The sequence below is a fragment of the Pinus tabuliformis genome, chromosome 9 (genome assembly GCF_031772625.1).
Source record: "Pinus tabuliformis cultivar Carrire ecotype Pingquan chromosome 9, CPIR1, whole genome shotgun sequence".
Lineage (NCBI taxonomy): Eukaryota > Viridiplantae > Streptophyta > Pinopsida > Pinales > Pinaceae > Pinus > Pinus tabuliformis.
In genome coordinates, this window is record NC_142307.1 from 294,762,040 (window position 1) to 294,783,099 (window position 21,060).

At 35.6% G+C, this 21,060-nt stretch overlaps 1 protein-coding gene across 4 annotated transcripts in view; it reads right to left on the reverse strand.

Moving 5' to 3' along the window:
- LOC149148360 (uncharacterized) overlaps positions 1-21,060 on the reverse strand; it is a 151,938-nt gene that overhangs the window by 1,907 nt on the left and 128,971 nt on the right. Inside the window, exon 10 of one of the 4 annotated variants that reach the window (XM_089438503.1) lies at positions 18,498-18,518. The exons of the other annotated variants lie outside the window; for them this stretch is intronic. The gene's annotated coding sequence lies outside the window, so the exon portion shown is untranslated. Of the gene's footprint in view, positions 1-18,497; positions 18,519-21,060 lie in introns of those variants that run through there. 4 annotated transcript variants of the gene reach the window in all.

The following is a 21,060-nucleotide window of genomic DNA, read 5'->3' on the forward strand; positions in this document are numbered from 1 at the left end:
ATATGAAAATAACAAATTCGTACCCGTACAAATGAAAACAAGGAAATCTTACGGATACCACTGGTGTTATATGAGGCAAAACGCAGGAACCCATCGTTGTTTAAATCGTCCTTACCTGTAGCCGTCCTTTTGTAGCACATGGCATTCACTATACTTTGTCCTCAACTCAACTGTATGACATTACAAATAATGGAAAGAGATGTTTTGCCTTTGGTGCCTATACCCGGCATTCATTATTCTTTACACGCCGAGCAGTGAAGTGATATTATAAGATAGAATCACCGAGATCATAAATTTTTATGGTTATAACCTGCCACTTCAATCACCTTATACTTCGCCCAGATTTTGTTTTTTATGGTTATAACCTGCCACTTCAATCACCTTGACACTGCATGCATATTTTTGCATTTTTTATGTAGATAATTGCCAACCTGTTTTATATTTAACCTTTTCCTTGCTAGTCAAGATTCTTATAATTTTTTTAGGTATTGTGTAATTATTCTTTTCCAGTAATAATATTTATTTAATTTAAAATATATAAATAATTTTAATCCAGCGAAAAATTTAGAAAATTAAGTATTTTATATTTAGTGGTTTTAATAAATTTAATCAATTTTAATTGAAAAAAATATAAATATTCCAAAATATAAAACAATCAAATTATATATTTACTTATCCTAGAAGCCTTATATTCTTACATTTAATTTTCATTTATATGAATGACTAGGTTATTATTATTATTTCAAAATCTAAAGCAGTCAGATTATATAACCTTAAGCTCATACAGCTCATTTTGTTACATTTAATTTTCATTTATGTGGATGACTAGTGTATTGTAAACCTTGATCACTAATTATTGTTAAATCAAAATGTAAAACAATCTTATTTTGTGAAGCCTAGAATCTTTACTTTTAATTTTCGTTTATATGAATGACTAATTTACAGTTAATATGGATATTCTTTTATTATTATTATTTATTTATAGTGTAGTGTGAAAATGAGGGTTTTTTTAAATAATATTAATATTTTTTTAATTAGAACATGAAATTTTAAAGAATGTGTCTTGAATGTTCAACCACACATTTGGAGAAACAAATTGTTCATCAAATTATTGGACCTAAAATTTTTTAGCGGACTTGCTCATTTCTATAATTGAGTATGACAGTGATGTGTGTAATTCAGTGCATTCTCGAAGTGGAAGTGACACATGTCCCTCTTAAAATAAAAATAAAATATTTTGTAAATATAAAAGCCTGTGTGTGCTATAATTAAAAACAAAAAAGAATACGATATGCATATCATGTTTAGTTAGCTGTCCATATTATTTAATATAATTTCATGTAAAATAATCTAAAGTAAGAAAAATGTGAGTATTTAAATGAACTATTTGAAAATATGTTAACTATATTATGCCTTATCAACAAAATATATATAGAAAATATTTTGAATAGTAATATATATATATATATATATATATAATATTTTGAATAGTAATGGGCTTTGAACCAGTCCACCCTAGTCTCATTATTATGGCTTGCCAGAGGGTCTTTGTGGGTAAGCTGAAAGAGGAAATGACAGTCCGTCAATTAGGGTTTGATGGCTGAAAAGGACTAGCCAAACCAATTAGGGTTGGTACTAGTTGCAAGTGAAATACGTTGCATACTATTTTAGATACCCATATATGAGTCAGGAGAGTCAGGGATTCAGTCATCAAGTAAAGCGAGGCAGGGGGATGCATATCACGATGATTGTGTTTTTTCCCTCTATCTGAATTCAACCACCCCTCCCTTTCAATCTCCTACTCTTGGCTTGCCCGCAATGGGTTTTACAGGGTTAAACAAGCAATTACTTTCCAATCCTGCTTAACCCAAATCAATTAAATGTCCCTCTCCAGATGAAATATGTCTTACCATCTCCATCCCTGTCCTTTTCATTCAATTTCACTGGAATTGAATACTGTTCAATCCCGGATTTTTGCATTTTTTCAGAGAAAAAAAGCACAAATGCTTTATATTAAGACACGGCTTTTGCCTTTAGGCGTTTCTCCTTCCCTGAGTCTTATCAGAGAAGTCTCTAGCATGCTCTCTCACATTTTTCTGCTGAGCGCTGGTTTTCGCTATTTTCCCATGCAGAATTGCTTATTACGTTGACGAAAAGGAGACGCTGCTCGTACGCAGTCATAGGCGCAGGCAATTAATACCTTTCCACAACTTGCTGATCTGGCCTCCTCACATTTCAAGAAAGCTTACCAAGCCCCCTAGGATATTAATCTTGTAGAAATCATTAGAGTGGTTCAGCTCTTCCCCAAATATGTGGATCTCAGGGAAGAGGAAGATTTAACTAAGGCAGTTACTTTGGAGGAATTGGAACACACCTTAAAATGGTTCAAAAAGGAAAAAAGTCCAGGGCCTGATGATTGGTTGGTGGAATTCTATTTGGCATTTTTTGACATCATTGGGGAAGATCTCCTATGAATAGTAGAGGTTTCGAGATGCAAAGGATTTCTTGAAAACTCTATTACATCTACATTCCTTGCACTCTTTCTAAAGAAGGACAACCCGGATACCTTTGAGGATTTTTTCCTGATATCACTCTGCCACTGCATATATACGATTATTGCCAACAGGATGAAACCCATCCTCTCTAACCACATCTCGCCAGAACAATTTGCCTTCCTAAAAGACAGACAGATCCATGACGTTGTTGGCACTGCCCCGGAGGTAATCCATACACTCCATTCAAGGCGTGGCAAAGGTATGATTTTGAAAGTTGATTTATCTAAAGCTTTCGACAGAGTGAATTGGCTTTATATTAGAATGTTGTTAACTCACCTGGGCTTCCCGTATTTATTCATTAAATAGATCATGAGCTGCATTACTAATATACCCTTTAGTGTCTTGGTGAACGAAAGTGCTTCTCCCTTCTTCACCTCCAGAAGGGGGTTGAGACAGGGATGCCCCCTTTCGCCATTACTCTTCCTGCTCATTATGGAAGGTCTCAACAATCTCATTAAAGATGAGCATCAAAGGGGCAGAATAAAAGGCATAAAGATTACAGAAGGTTGCACCCTAACACACCTTCTGTTTGCTGATGACATTTTGGTCTTTATCAATGGTAGTATTGGGGACATTAGCATCATCAAGGCAACTTTCACCCTCTTTCAAGTGACTACAGGTATGATTGGAAATGACAACAAGTCTACATTGACCACTGCTGAGTGTACTCCCCATGACATATTCTTTGCCCTACAGCGCTTCTAGTTCTTCCAGTTGCAATTAGCAGAAGGCCTCAAATATCTGGGCTACAAGTTGAAGCCTCTAGGCTATAAAATTGTTGTCTGGACTTGGCTCATCGTCAAATTGGAGAAAAGACTAAACACATGGTACCTCAAATATCTTTCGTGGGCTGGAAGACTCACTCTCATCAAAAGCGTCCTGAAGGCCACCTCGGTATATTGGATGTCCTTGCCTTGGATTCCCAGGGGCATCCTCAACAAAATTCAAGCCATCCGCTGTAGGTTCCTTTGGCAAGGGAACAAATAGGGAAGGATTTTTGCTTGGGTCAAACGGGAGGCTCTAAATCTTCTAGAAAAAAGGGGCGGGTGGGGCCTTAAAACACTTGAGGATTTCTCTTTAGATCTTGCTGCAAAACTTGGTTGGAAATTAGTTACAACAGACGTCCTATGGACGAGGGTTACATATGAAAAATACATAGCTCCCCTACACATCATGGACTAGATTAGGAGAGCTCATCAAAGTATCTCAGGGGTCTCAATTATTATCTAGAAGGCGATACTTAAAGCTTTGAGTCCGATCAGGGAAGGTATCACCAGGAGGATTCGATCTGGCAACACAGTCTGAATCGATCTTGATCCTTGGGTGGGTTGTGGGGACATGCACCGATTACCGAGGGACCTCATTTTGTATCTCCAACAATGCAATTTCACTTATATTTCTTAGATTACTGACCTGGAAAATTCCACTTTCCTTCATCAAGCTTGGAAATCTGCAGAGCATTTAAACATTCCTCCTATTTGGTCACAGCAATGGGAGGAGTTCACAACGAGCCCTTACAGACACCCACATCCGTATATTGGAAGGGGATGATGAAATTATTTGGGCTTTATCTAAAAATGGCAGATATTCCCCAAAGGAAGGTTATTTGACTTTGGTTGCACCAAGGCGACCTCTTCTGCTGGCTGATTGGTGGAGACATCTTTGGACACTGAAGGCACCCCCCAGATCTAGACTTTTAATGTGGACCATTCTCTGGAACAAAATACCAACAGGAGAAAATCTTCTCAAGCGATCACAGCATGGGCCCCACCAGTGCTGTCTCTGTAAACAGGGAATCGAGACAACTTCTCACCTTTTTTTAGATTGTACAGTTTCTGGTTATCTGTGGAAACTGATTCTTCAGCGTATCAATCCCTCTGTTATTAGGGCTGGGAATACTTTACTTGCAGCGTGGCAAGTCTGGTATCAGACTTCCATGCCCTCTAAGATTCAAAACCTCCCACTTCTTACCTGTTGGACAATCTGGACAGCTAGAAATCACAATATTTTTCAGGATTTGGTCCCAAATTGGGATGCCTTGGCAGCAAAAGTCATTGTTGATTACACTCTCATCTCAGATGATCCTCCTCCAAGTAACCGGCGCAACCCTTCTCATCATCAAACAAATTACAACAAACCATTGGTTTTTTTTTATGGCGCTGCCCAATAGTAAGGCTGTGGTGGGGGGGCTATCTTCACCTATCCCAACTTCATTCTTTCAGCGCGCTGATTGGTCTTCACAGATGCACAAACAACTCAACCGAGCTCCTTGCTGCAAAACACACCATACAATTTGCTTTGGAGAAACATTGTACAGATTTGCAACTTTATGAGGACTCTAAAATAATATGTGATTGGCTGAACAGAAAAAACTAGATGCTCTACATATACATTATTGCACATCTTGGATGAGACTTTGAGATTGATCACACATTTTGATTCTCTCTTGCACACATATTTACAGGGAGTAGAACGGAGTAGCCGACAACGTTTCCAAAGAGGTTGCGATCGGGGAGCCGGGCATCTGGATAATCAGAGAACAGGAAGGAGATTCTTTCTTCCAATGTTATCACAAGCCTTTTATGAACTTGAATATTTAATACTTATCATGGTTCTGGTACATGCATCTCTTTATTTTGATCATGCATAAGCCTTTTTTGTTAATATATACTGTCTCGGTATATGTTCATACAGTTACTTTATATGTCTCTTAGTTATAGTTTTATTGTTGTCCCCTGCGTGGAACAAAGGCAACATTTCTGATATACATGATCTTGATCATGCACTGCATATGCATCAGCGTCTACAACATGTAATTTCCTCTTTTATAATGAAATTACGATTTTTCTTGACGGGAAAAAAACATTATGAATCACAGAAGTTTGCATTCTAAAAACATACACATATATTGAGACTTCAACTCAAATTTTAATACTAAAAATGTTCACGCATATAGTGTCTTTCCCTTGTGACTATAACTTCGTAATAATGCTTTCCCTAATAATTATAGCCTTATAATAATGTATTAACAAACATTAATATTTGTGAGTGTATATAGATATATATTAATAGTAGAAATCCCCTCTATATGACTATGGTGTGACTATAACTTCCAGTCCAAGTACATAGCTTCAATAAAATCAAATACATGGTTGTAAACCCAATGCAAATGAATTATTTAATTAACAAATGGGCTCTAGTATTGTAGCGAGTAAAGGACTATTGTGTTTACGAGGAAGAATGGCCAATGATTATAATGTGTTTGTTGCTTGTAGCATTATATGTGGATAAGAGAATATGGAATTACAAGCAAAAATTTAGTTATGGCTAAGCCACAGGGACTTCACTGGGGGAGCAATATCATACCACGTGGGTTCATAGTGGGGGATATATATTGAGGAAAAAATGACAAAATATATTGCGGGAAAGGGCTTTTATATTGTAAAATATTAAAAATGAAGCTTAAAGTTAATGAAAAGATATAAAGGGGTTTAAAAAATGTTGACGAAAAAATGGATACCTACAATATCTAGTGAAACTAGGGGTTTTTAAATTGCGAAGTTGTATTGGGTTCATATTGGTAGGGGGTTAAATAATGTTATTTTTAGAGGCATTTTCCAATATGTAGTCAAATTAAGGGTATTGTTTAATATGTCACGAACGAACGTGATATGTCATAGGTTCATTGAGTGAATCCCCCATGGGCTAAGCTTAACACTAATAGTTCAAGCAATTCAAGATTTGTTATCATTGTAGCTACTAGTTAAATAAACCAATGATTTAATCATGGATAAATCATATTATGTTCACAATGCAAGCATGGCCAATGTTGATAATTGAGTTGTGGGTGAATAAATATAAGAGTGTGCAATAATATTGCTAAGTGATATAACATGTTGTTCTAACATGTGGCTATATGAAATTCACATACGACAAAGAGGTGGCAAGCAAATTGAAAGAAAGTGTTAGTGATTTTAATCATTTATTAAGCCATTCAATGGCCATATCTAATTTTAATCATTTATTAATCCATTCAATGACCATATCTAGCTAGACAAACAACACATAATGGAAGAACAAAATGTCACAACTAACTTTTTGGATTAGCTCTGCTAGGTAAGAGACACCCTCCCTCAATTATGTACAACCCATAATCTGATTGTATGATCTTTCTACATGGGACGTAAATAACTTAGAGGATGTGTATGACCTCTTGGAAAGCCAACATTGACCTCAAATCTACCCAACATGTAAAAGCAATGCTCAAATGAGAGGGCTACAACTTGGGTAAAGAGAAAAACATCCAACTATTTGTCGAACTCAAATAAATTAATTTAGAAACCTCATATAAAAGTGCAGTGTCTCCAAGGTGACAACTATTGATCTTTGGACTTAGAAATGCATCACGCAGTGGTAGTAATAGAGTTATTATACTCTCTTTTAGACAAAGAAAACTAATATTTGCAGTGAATCCGTAAGTTTGATTATATATCATTCTCATTTACACTCCCACTATTCACTCACAATTGCCAAATTACCTTAGATAATGGATCTTACAACCACCACTTTCTGTTTTTGTATAATTAATATTTTTCCTTTTTTTGTGTTATTATTATTATATTAGAGGAATCGACAACTGGGCCAATCTTGTACTCGCGTGATACGGGGTTGATTCCAACTTTTAGCGCTATAAATTCTTAAGTGAGTATGTATGCCCCTTCTAGGCACACGTAGGTCAGGGGATTTGAACACTGGACCACCTCGCACATAATACTTCATTTACACTATCATCACCAACTGAGTTGCCACTAAGGTGTTTTTTTTATATAATAATTAACCTTCCTTACCGCCAAATTACCTTAGATAATGAATCTTCTAAACTACTACATATTTTGTATAATTATTAACCTTCTTTTTTGTATGATTGCTATTATTCCTTAATTACCAAATTACTTTAGATAATAAAGCTTACAACCTCGATCCATTTCTCATCAATGACATATATCAGAGACATTCAATATAATGTAGAGTACATTTTTATAAAATATAAGCATTGGCACCAACTTATCCTTATTTTATCTGTCAATGTGACATAGTGTATGTAAAGTACACATTGAAAATTCTATATGGTATATGGTTAACATAATATGGCTTTCTAAGAAGTAATCTTAAACTTCATATATATATATATATATATATATAAATAATTGATGTATACATCATTAAATACAATGAATGTGATGACCTATCAGATATATTGAATATGATTATTAATGATATTTGTATAATCTCTTTATGTACAATGCATTGGATGCATATTAAATATAAACATTCACAACAACTATTATCATTGTCTTATGGTATAAATAAGTTTCGTATGTTGAGAATGGATACTTTGTGTATTTAATATTTTAATGTAATATTATATTTATTATTAAAACTTAAAATTCAGAAAAAATTGATTCCCTCACAAAAGAGGGATGACTAGGGAATTCAAGAACTATTTTTAAAAAATCAAATTTAATAAAAATCTCATCCTCACAAAGTTTATGACGAACATTTTTGGGCTTTTTCATACACAAAAGCCGCGCGGCAGGCCTGCAGTGGGGATTATAATCACGTCAATATAATTATACAAAATTTAAAAGGAATGGGCGCAAGTTATCCCTAGGAGTGCTTCACGGAGAGACCTGGTCCACTTAACGGCCTTCAATAATACATTTCATCCCATCCCATCCCATTTCAGAGTAATTGACCGGTTCTTTCGCATTGACCTTTGGAGAAAAAAAATTAAATAACTGCGCGTTGATGAGATCAAAACATGTGCATTATAGCTCGTCGAGTCGGTGTCCACATTACTTACAGAAATAGAAAACCTGTTTTGGCAACTCCATTCAAGTCTGAATTTTGACGAACTCGATTCGAGATGCTCACACCACAACTTGACAACGACATGGCGACATTTTTTCTTCCGGGAATGGATGGATCCCAGGAAGGTTGATGTCTTTTCACCAAGTTTTTCCGCTTCCACAACATCCTCTAAATACACACACACACACACACACACACATATATAGCTTCAAACCTTTACGTAAAGCGCTACTGCTTACGATCGAAGCTCTGCATCCACACCCGGCGTCACGGATTTATGTTTCCATAAGTTATCGATAAAGCATTAGTCTCTCAATTCTGTTCGCTAGCTAGAAACTTCATTTTCATCTGGAATTCTCTATATGCTATATTATTATTATTTACTGACTATGTAATGGATAGTGCATTTTTCGTGCGTATTGAAACGGCAATTGCGAAGACCAATCAGTACTCGGCCCTTCTTCTTCTATTGCTTTGTGCAGCGGGTGTTGCTGGGGCTCTTGAAATCGGTTTATATGATTACAGTTGTCCAGAAGCAGAATCCACTGTGTTCGAGGTTGTGAGAGATGCATTCCTAAACAGTTCAGAAGTAGCTCCTAGACTGATAAGGATGCATTTCCATGATTGTTTCGTCAGGGTAGGCTTCAATATAATTCCATTATTACATTTTTATAAACATATCAACGTCCAAAAATTATGTTGAAAATGCAAGTTTTCACAGCTCTTCTTAATGCTTTCTGCTTACAACTACATATATCTATTGTGACAGTCGAGAAAGAAACACATGTATTTGTAAGCACATATATATATTTAGATATGTGTGCTTCTAAATCGGCAGGGATAGACTAGACAGACAGAGAGGAACACATGTAGTTGTAAGCAGAAAGCATTAGGAAAGGCTGTGAAAACTTGCATTTTTAGTAGAATTTTTGGATGTTGATATGTTTATAAAAATGTAATAATGGAATATTGAAGCCTACCCTGACGAAACAATCATGGAAATGCATCCTTATGAGTCCAGGAGCTACTTCTGAACTGTTTAGGAATGCATCTCTCACAACCTCGAACACAGTGGATTCCGCTTCTGGACAACTGTAATCGTAGAAACCGACTTCAAGAGCCCCAGCAACACCCGCTGCACAAAGCAATAGAAGAAGAAGGGCCGAGTACTGATTGGTCTTCGCCATTGTCGTTTCAATACGCACGAAAAATGCACTATCCATTACATAGTAAATAATAATAATATAGCCTATAGAGAATTCCAGATGAAAACGAAGTTTCTAGCTAGCAAACAAAATTGAGAGACTAATGCTTTATCGATAACTTACGGAAACATAAATCTGTGACGTCGGGTGTGGATGCAGAGCTGCGATCGTAAGCAGTAGCACTTTGCATAAAGGTTTGAAGCTATATGTATATATATATATATATGTGTGTGTGTGTGTGTGTGTGTGTGTGTGTATTTAGAGGATGTTGTGGAAGCAGAAAAACTTGGTGAAAAGACATCAACCTTCCTGGGATCCATCCATTCCCGAAAGAAAAAACGTCGTCATGTCGTTGTCAAGTTGTGATGTGAGCGTCTCGAATCGAGTTCGTCAAAATTCAAACTTGAATGGAGTTGCCAAAACAGGTTTTCTATTTCTGTAAGTAATGTGGACACCGACTCGACGAGTTATAATGCACATGTTTTGATCTCATCAACGCGCAGTTATTTAATATTTTTTCTCCAAAGGTCAATGCAAAAGAACCGGTCAGTTACTCTGAAATGGGATGGGATGGGATGAAATGTATTATTGAAGGTCGTTAAGTGGACCAGATCTCTCCGTGAAGCACTCCTAGGGATAACTTGCGCCCATTCCTTTTAAACTTTGTATAATTATATTGACGTGATTATAATCCCCACTGCAGGCTTGCCGCGCGGCTTTTGTGTATGAAAAAACCCAAAAATGTTCGTCATAAACTTTGTGAGGGATGAGATATTTATTAAATTTGATTTTTTAAAATAGTTCTTGAATTCCCTAGTCATCCCTCTTTTGTGAGGGAATCAATTTTTTCTGAATTTTAAGTTTTAATAATAAATATAATATTACATTAAAAGATTAAATACACAAAGTATCCATTCTCAACATAGGAAACTTATTTATACTATAGGACAATGATAATAGTTGTTGTGAACGTTTATATTTAATGTATCCAATGCATTGTACATAAAGAGATTATACAAATATCATTAATAATCATATTCAATATATCTGATAGGTCATCACATTCATTGTATTTAATGATGTAAACATCAATTATTATATATATATGAAGTTTAAGATTACTTCTTGAAAGCCATATTATGTTAACCATATACCATATAGAAATTTTCAATGTGTACTTTACATACACTATGTCACATTGACAGATAAAATAAGGATAAGTTGGTGCCAATGCTTATATTTAATAAAAATGTACTCTACATTATATTGAATGTCTCTGATATATGTCATTGATGAGAAATGGATCGAGGTTGTAAGCTTTATTATCTAAAGTAATTTGGTAATTAAGGAATAATAGCAATTATACAAAAAAAGAAGGTTAATAATTATACAAAATATGTAGTAGTTTAGAAGATTCATTATCTAAAGTAATTTGGCGGTAAGGAAGGTTAATTATTATATATAAAAAACACCTTAGTGGCAACTCATTTGGTGATGATAGTGTAAATGAAGTATTATGTGCGAGGAGGTCCAGTGTTCAAATCCCCTGACCTACATGTGCCTAGAAGGGGCATACATACTCACTTAAGAGTTTATAGTGTTGACGGTTGGAATCAACCTTGTATCACGCAAGTACAAGATTGGCCCAGTTGTCGATTCCTCTAATATAATAATAATAACACAAAAAAAGGAAAATATTAATTATACAAAAATAGAAAGTGGTGGTTGTAAGATCCATTATCTAAGGTAATTTGGCAATTCTGAGTGAATAGTGGGAGTGTAAATGAGAAGGATATATAATCAAACTTACGGATTCACTGCAAATATTAGTTTTCTTTGTCTAAAAGAGAGTATAATAACTCTATTACTACCACTGCGTGATGCATTTCTAAGTCCAAAGATCAATAGTTGTCACCTTGGAGACACTGCACTTTTATATGAGGTTTCTAAATTAATTTATTTGAGTTCAACAAATAGTTGGATGTTTTTCTCTTTACCCAAGTTGTAGCCCTCTCATTTGAGCATTGCTTTTACATGTTGGGTAGATTTGAGGTCAATGTTGGCTTTCCAAGAGGTCATACACATCCTCTAAGTTATTTACGTCCCATGTAGAAAGATCGTACAATCAGAATATGGGTTGTACATAATTGAGGGGGGGTGTCTCTTACCTAGCAGAGCTAATCCAAAAAGTTAGTTGTGACTTTTTGTTCTTCCATTATGTGTTGTTTGTCTAGCTAGATATGGTCATTGAATGGATTAATAAATGATTAAAATTAGATATGGCCATTGAATGGCTTAATAAATGATTAAAATCACTAACACTTTCTTTCAATTTGCTTGCCACCTCTTTGTCGTATGTGAATTTCATATAGCCACGTGTTAGAACAACATGTTATATCACTTAGCAATATTATTGCACACTCTTATATTTATTCACCCACAACTCAATTATCAGCATTGGCCATGCTTGCATTGTGAACATAATATGATTTATCCATGATTAAATCATTGGTTTATTTAACTAGTAGCTACAATGATAACAAATCTTGAATTGCTTGAGCTATTAGTGTTAAGCTCAGCCCACGGGGGATTCACTCAATGAACCTATGACATATCACGTTCGTTCGTGACATATTAAACAATACCCTTAATTTGACTACATATTGGAAAATGCCTCTAAAAATAACATTATTTAACCCCCTACCAATATGAACCCAATACAACTTCCCAATTTAAAAACCCCTACTTTCTCATAGAAAACTAGACAAACTAGAAATCTTGAGTCGTTGTCCCATCAGCAGAGGAGATGGGACCAGGCGAAAAAGAGAAATGCTAAGAAGACAATTAAAATGACAATAAATGCACATCTTAGTAGCCACCAACAAGCCACTAACAAAAGTCCCCATGATCTCCAGATACAGCAAACCCTCATCTGTAGTTCAACAGCAGAAATCGCCAAACTCCTCGTCAATCTTCCATCTTGAAGACAATTGCCTAGTAGCGGATTGCTTTCTTGTTGATGTTGCCTTTCAAGTTTGAGCAGCTTGAATCATCCACGAATTTGTGAAGGACGACCACTATGATTGTCGTTGTGGAAACAATGGTCGAAAAAACAAGGATGGACAGAATGAGCGTATTCCACCAGACGTCACACCCAATTATCGACTCGGTTTGGCGCGCACAAGAAAATATGGCAACGAAAAGAGCTCCCTGGAAACCCACAGAAATCGTGGATATCTTGTATATGGCATCACCAAGGTTGTTATAGTATGCTTCTATCGCAAAAAATGAAATAAATTCCGTAGGCGTGGCATTCTGATGAACATCGACTACAATGGTGGGGGAGTTTGATTTTGCGGGGAGACAACACCATCGCTATCACCATAAAAGGGCACCGATTGCGTTGGAATCAAGGCCTAATAACTGAGCTATGAAGAGACTGGAGATGGAGCCGAAGTGGGAGAAATTGTTATATGACCAAAACCAATTGTTGTAGGAGCAACAACAAATGATCTAACCTCGCTTATCATCCGAAGGTATTCGGTTCTGTGAGCCTCGCACAGATGGGATAGGGATAGGTATTGAAGTAAAGGTTGATGATATTGGTGCAATTGTTGCAGAAGCAGGGAAGGTATAGATTCTTTGTGAAGCCACCTTCTGCTAAAGAATCGATCGACATCCCCATTGCCATCCTCTCCACCCCACAGGCATTCATGCATTCACCCTAGGGCATGGGCTTTCATGAAGCACGCTCAAATTTCAAATTTTGAATTTCAAGTCAAATATTGTTCTGCATGCGTGCTTTAATGAGTCGTCCTTGCAGAACAATGGCGGCGGCTCATTGTCAAACCTCCAGGACATGCAAATAGGTGTAGGAAGGAAAAAGGAGCTGCCGGCAAATCAAGATACTTGCCACGCTATGTATGACCATCATGCATAGCAACGTCCCATCCATCATCAAAAAGTCGTATTATAGCCTACTCCTTAATTATTCATCGTTCAAGTACACCGCCATATGCATTTGTGAGAAACACGTATACAATCCGCACTACAAACTTCCTGAAATAGGATAGAGAAATGTCAGAGATGAGAATAGGGATTGTGAAATGGATGACGTGGGACGAAAGTATCTGGCGAATGCTATTTCCAACCCTATAGAAACATAAATGCCCTCTGACATGGGAGGGAAATAGTGCTCGACCTCTGAGTGACAGCACGTGAACAAATGAATGGAGCGTGGAGAGAGAGGGCGACCGCTATTTCCATCGCATGTCAGAGGGAATTTATGTTTCTATAGAGTTGGAAATAGCATTCGCCAAACTTTCTGGCCGTCTCAGGTTGGGGAAAAGGGACAAATACCATAGCCTCCCATGTGGCCTGTAACATCCCACACGCGTTCACCTTCCCGACAAAGTTTAAAATAACATGACGCCTGAGAACTAATTCCGGTCACTGGAAAAACCAGTGACATTCATGCCGGGCAGGAAATGACAACCAGAGATGCAATTCAAGAATAGTGATGACATAGGAAGGGAAAATTCATGCAGAAAAGGAATACTAAACACAGAACGAAGAAGCAGTATTCCATATCGTTCTGACTATAATTTAGAAAACCATGCAGTAGCAATAACATCCATTGCAATTACCCCAATATTTCCCTATTCTGAACTTGAAACCTTGGCCTAGACGGGAAATAATACAAATTTCAGATAGCCAAAACCAGAAATGATGGACCATGGATGGTTCGAAGATAGGGAACTTAAGACATGCAATTTGTGAAATTTTTACAGAAAAGCATGAATCCTCTAAATTTTGTGAAGACGAAAACTAAATCCTGATAGGAAAAAAACTCAGAGGACAGACACAAACGGAATAAAAGGCCAATTTGTGGAATGCAAACACTATGGTATACCATTTTGACTAGAAGAAGCAAAATAGTATGGTAAAACCGTCATACCTTACATCAAGACGTCCATACAAATTATGTTCTTCCAATCCTATCCTCGGAGGCGCGACGTAGCAACCCGTCCAGTTCTCATGTTTTCACCCGCCATGTTTCCGTCTTTACATCAAGTTGCTCGGCCTGTACCAAGATTTCGCGCAGCACCCTTTTCCCCGTTCTAAGTAGAGACGAGTATATTTCCAAAAATTCACAGAAATAGATCTCTTTCTGATGGATAGGTAAAAAACCCTGCACAAATTAAAAGATAAAGGGAAAGCCTTGCCGCTTGATTTCCATAGAAAAGTTATTCTTTGAGATCTAAAGAATCCCCTCCCATCCTTATCACCATCAAATGAGGGCTTTAAGAGAGCACACCTCGTCGAGGACACTGATACAACTCAGTGGCGAAGCTCTAATCAACCATTTCAAACCCAGAACGAGCAACTTTTGAGGAAATCACCTTTTGGTGCTCTTTACTCCTCTCGGCATGCTAGGATGCAACGTGAAATCCCACAATGAACCACACTTGTTGGTTCAAAATGCGTCGACAAATGATTTATCTTGTGATTTACGCCGAAGAATTTCTCTTAAACAATTTATTTGTTTGTAATAGTCTGCCTCGTTCATTTCTATTATGGTTATTTGTTTCGATGTGGAACACACCAGCAGGCTCATCAAGACAATACCAAATGCAGAAAAAAAAGATGCATTTTTGGTCGCTGGCATTTCCAACATTTGTGATTGCATCGTAATATTTCAGTCGTGGAGATTAGATAAAAATTATGATTAATTATTTTAAGTATATTTGAATTATAATTAAAAGATTATATTATTATTAACTTATAATAAATTATAAGTTTTTTACCATTAATTAAAATGAATTATAATTTACTAAACATTTTAGTTTAAATTTTGAACATAGTGATTTAAAAATAGTTCTACGACAAGTTTTAAGCATTATCTTTCTCCTATAACCCGTCAAAGGAGTGGTTGCCGAATGAATAGTGTGTACGAAGGTTCGGATGCCTAGTCATTCGACCGCATACTTTATCCCATTGCTCATCTTTGATCAAGTCAGGGTGTACCTACATGGCGGTCTCATATGGAAGTGTGAACGGATTAATTATGCATACCATCAATAAATAAATAAATTGAAGTTTTTTTTAATATAAAATATGCGCTTAACTCTTTAATAATTTCAATCTTATGCCCTTCAACGGATTAAAACAGATATTTGCTATGTTTGGTTTATGTAAACCTTGTTTTAAAAATTCCTTAATGCATAATTTAATTTTTAACTTTAGTAGTTTTATTTTTCTTAAGTGTTTAAATTTAGAAATTTTTAGTTGGGTTATAAAAAAAATAGTGGAATGAAATTATGCATTTTAAATCTTCATATTCTATGATGCACAATTGTCACAATCACTAGATACCTTGAGAATTGGAGATAATTTATAAGAAATTATGTCTAAGCATTGAGAGTTTCAATTTAAGATTTCTAAATTTTCATGTTTTTTTAAATGCAACAAAGTTTTTTTTTCTTTGTTATTATCTATTAGATTTTTATGTTACAGAAAATAATGCAAAACATTAGTTTGAAATATTTTTTTTACATTTTGTTATAAATAGAAGGAAGGATTTGATCATAGCATGTTTTTACCACATTTAATACTTATAAGTGTTTGTTCTCTAGAATCTAATAATATAGAAATAAATCATAACATAATTCTATAACATATAACATGATCTTAAGAGATCCACAATGTTCATTTACTGTAAGTTTAGTCTTTTAATTTTTAAAAGGTTTAAATACTATGTATTCAATCTTGTTAATTGGGTTGAGGGACACTCTCCAACAAGCTTTGTATGTAAGAGATGTTGTTGTGTCCTATGTTATGTAAACATTTTGACTCGAAATAAAATAAAAATAACACTATGTTGTAATAAGAATTTGAAGTTAATTTTCCTTTTAATCAATTTTTGTTAGGTAGTTAAGGTAAATTTGAAATAAAAATAAAAATAACCCTATGTTAAAATAAAAATTCTATGTTATTATTTTTTTAATTGATTTTTGTTGGGTAGTTAGGTAAACTTTACTAGGTCAAGTTATGTCGTTTTCGAGTTCAAAGTTTATGAGAACCCCACGTATTGCCCATGATATTCATGTGGAATATAAACTATTTAAAGGGGGGAATTAAACTAGTCTAGATCCATATTAACTCTAACTCTACCAAAAGGGATCAAATCTTTCTGCTTCTTAAGGTATTAATATATTTCTCATTATCCAAAACAATGTTAAAATATACATGGTAAAATGCATACCTTATCTTTAGATCCAATAGTATATATTAGATTATGTAAATCACAACATAAACCATGTTAATTACTCTATTCTAAAGTTTTTTTTATAATTTTTACTATGTTAGTCATCTGATATGTCCCACAATATTCTGTAGCCATATCTCATATATACAATTTCATGATATATAATGCAACTCACAATATGACCAAACAAATGAGAAATAATTAAACGAATGGAATAATTGCCCTTGCCCTGTTGTTATTAGTATTTCCCTTCTCAATGGCACCGCATCTCTAAAGATGCCTACTCCTTTCACAAGTGGCTAGTGACCACAAAAGTTGTGAAGAAAGTTGAGGGTCCTTTCATCCAAAACTAGAGACACATTATTTTTCACGGCATTTTTATTCAACACTAGAATAAGGGTAAGAGTGTATTATAATATTTTCACTAGTCTTTTATTGACTAAATAAGCTTCCATTTTAAAATCCCAAACTCTCTACGAATTGATCTTCTCATTTAATTTAAGATCATTAAAAACATCTATCACAGTAAGCCTTACACAAGTCCATGGTATTCAATCTATGTTTTTACTAGAAAATTCCACCACCCGTAGAATAATCATTAATGTGACATATAAGATATTTCAACATATCCAAATCTAAATTCTCCTGCTTCATAGTCGTTTACTTCTCAGACTCGAGATTTGTTATTATGACTTCCTCCATGAAGAATGACAAATATACTATCTGAAAGATAATCCCACTATTCTAATGGAAAATCTATTATATCTTAAATAAGAATAATGATAATCTACTATCAACAGAATTAAAAGCCACCCTCGTATATAAAATAGAACTGACTACGATTTTTATTTTTATTTTTTTTAGATTGGGACACATTTGCAACGAGGAGGAATGGTATGGGACTGGTATATCTAAGCTTCATATAAACTGCTATGTTAAAATTTTTGTCTTATCCTATGCCCATAGATGAAGGGAACTTGGAGAACAGTTCAAGTAGGTATACCAGAACACAGAGAAGGCACACTTATTTGTCAGGGAGGATTTGATTTGTGAAGATTGATGCAAACCAGCACAAGGATGCTGCCACATGTGCTCTCTAGAATGGTCTTCATCATCATGGCAGCAAGAAGAGGGTGCGCTTTTCATCAGTGCCTTCAATCCAAATGTCAAAATCCTTGTGTATTGAAGGAACTTACTTTAGGCACTCTCTTGTAGCTTACACCCAGCGGAAAGGCACATGTTAGGGGCTACTCCTGTAGATCTTTTTCAACAGATATATGTAACAGCAGAAGAAGAGATTTTTCCTTTGGCACTTTCGGGTACCTACCAAGAAACTTATAAGCAAGAGGTCATTACCTACAGTGAGCCACTTTTCCCACAGCGTCTTCATTGTTGCCGCCTTTATACTTTGAAGTCAATGTTGCATTTGTTGTCTCATGCACTTTGAAGTCAATGTTGCATTTGTTGTCTCATGCATCATCAGGACTTTGCATGACAGCATGTGATGTACATATGGTGATGGAGAAGTGGCACCTTTGTCTGATCTGTTCTTTGCACATCAAAGGTTTATACAAGCTTGAGTGGAGGTGTGCATACACTCCCAGTGCCAGTTAAAGTTGTCTGTTGTTTACAACAGGTGCATTAGAGAAAGTGATTAACATACATTTGGGTTGTAAACTTAAGTCTTATCTAGTGAAACTTTTAGTTGCATTGCACAGGTGGAGGGCACAACACCGAATAACTTTATACCTTATCCATTAAACGAAGCATGCAGAAGGGAAGTTTAAGTTCTATTTTAAATATTTCCAAGTATATTAGTTCTGCTATAATGTCTCTGTTCTAGTAGCATAAAACCCTCCAGATTGTGAGTTTAAACCTGTAAAGGCACTCAACATACAGCAATATACTGGGGACAGTTATAGTTAGTGAGGTTAAGAAGCACACAAATTTCAGTTACAGCGATTTTCTCTTCGTAAGAAAGCTACCAATTACAGACCTATTCGTGCTACCTAGGATACTAAAAAAAAACTCTTTCTCCTTCAGGAACTCATAAAATAAATAAAGTTACGTAATATGATGCAGTCCATAATCTGGATAAGATTCTCCAATTGCGCTATTTGTCCTATGCTACAGATATTCAATAATTTTATTTTGAAAAACAAGGCTTGGCTATAATCATCGATCATTTCCTACAAATCTATCAGTTGCGCATGGAGGAAAACACCAAAAACATACCCTGGCAGCTAAACAAAAGCTCAAGACATATCTTATCTACCTCGACAGCTAAGCAAAAGTATTTTTGGCATAAATTGGTGGGCAAGCAATCTCTAAAATATCTCATAGCTGCTGGGCCTGGGAATGCATCATCCTCTCCAATGCTTTAAAATATGAACCTTGAGACTTTGACTAAATTCACGCACTTACGTAATCTCTGTATCCTTTATTCCAACTTGAAAAGGATGAATGTCTGTAACATTGAAAACGTGATTAATATCTATAGTTTCAGTCAACTTCAAAAGATAGGCATTGTCATTGATTCGACTGAAAACTGGGCAAAGCCCAATCTTTTTAAGTTTGAGCTTGTTATAATTCTTCTTAGAGTACCTTTCCTTTCCAAAGTGCACTATAGCACATTCTTATTTCATGAAACACATTCTATTTCCTGCTTGTTGTTATCCTCTCAGGAAAATCAGGTAGATCTACCTACCCCCTTGGGATTATCTCCATAAATAGCTTGGAAGAGAGATGTACCTGTAGATCTGTTAGCACTGGAGTTGTATGCAAATTGAGCTTGTGCCAATTTGAACCCATTGCCTCAGCTTTTCAGAAGCTAGATTTTGTAACATATTACCCAAGCTTCTATTTACTACCTCTGTTTGACTCTATTTGGGAATGATACACTGAGCTGAATTGTAACTTGCTGTCCAATTTCTTCCACAAGGTCCTCCAAAAGTGACTAAGGAATTTAGTATCTTGGTCACAATCTCTTTGAATTTTATTTTTATTTTTTTACCATTACTAGTTTTCTTGTGTAGAAGGAAATGAGCCATTTTAGAAAACTGATCCACAATTACAAAGATAGAGTCATTACCTCTATGAGTTTGTGGCAGCCCCAAGACAATCTCAATCGAAGCATCTGTTTATGGTCTCTCAGGCACAGGTATGGGTGTATATAACCTGATATTTTGCTTCCCTCCTTTAGTAAACGGACAAATTTGACAAGTAGTAACAAATTTACTGGCATTTCACCTTATTTTTGGCCAAAAAGCAAAAATAAAAAAAAAAAAAAAAAAAATTAAAAAAAAAACTTCACTTAATAAATTATAGGTCGGCCTTATCCATTCCAAGTGTACAACTAAACCTCCTGAGTGCAATTTTTGAAATTAGCTCTTACCTTCTAGATCCATTGGGAATGCACAACTGATACCTTTAAATAGGAACTCATCAGCCAATACATAGTCTTCAAATAAGTTATTTCTTGAGGCACTGAGATCCTTATAAACCTTGTTGAAATGTGGATTAGCAGTATATTCACCCTTCATTTCTTCAAACCAACTATCTCCATTTCTCATGGTGACTAAGCTATGATGCCTCTGACTTGATGCATTGGCCACGACATTGTTGTTCCACTTTGATGCTTCACAACAAATGTATAGGACTGCAAAAAGGAGACCTGTTTGGATTGGAGCTTTGGTTACCTTCTTTTTCAGCCGTTCAAAACTTCTTTTAACTGCTTTGGCCCATGAATACTTTCCCTTTTGTACAATATGTTATAGTGCACTAATGCCATTGAAATTTCTAATGAACTTCTTGTAGAGGTTCACAAATTTATGGCAGCTCTTCACTTATGTTATTTTTGGGAGAAGGCCACTCAAGAACAGCCTTTACCTTTTCCAGATTTATATTCAATCTACTTGTTCAAATTACTTTTTACCCATTTTTTTTCTTCCTCTTTCAGATTACAACATAATGTCTTTCAGCTTCAAATATGTTTGTCTATTTTAAGCTGAACAACGCACTTTCTCTTTCGAATCATTCATCGAATGAATCCATAACCGTCATGGGGTATCATGGGAAGGGGGAAGGTGAACCACTCACCCTATGGTCAATCATAGCATCAAGAAGTACCCCAGGCCCCCAGGAGCTTCCAAAGCTCAATGTT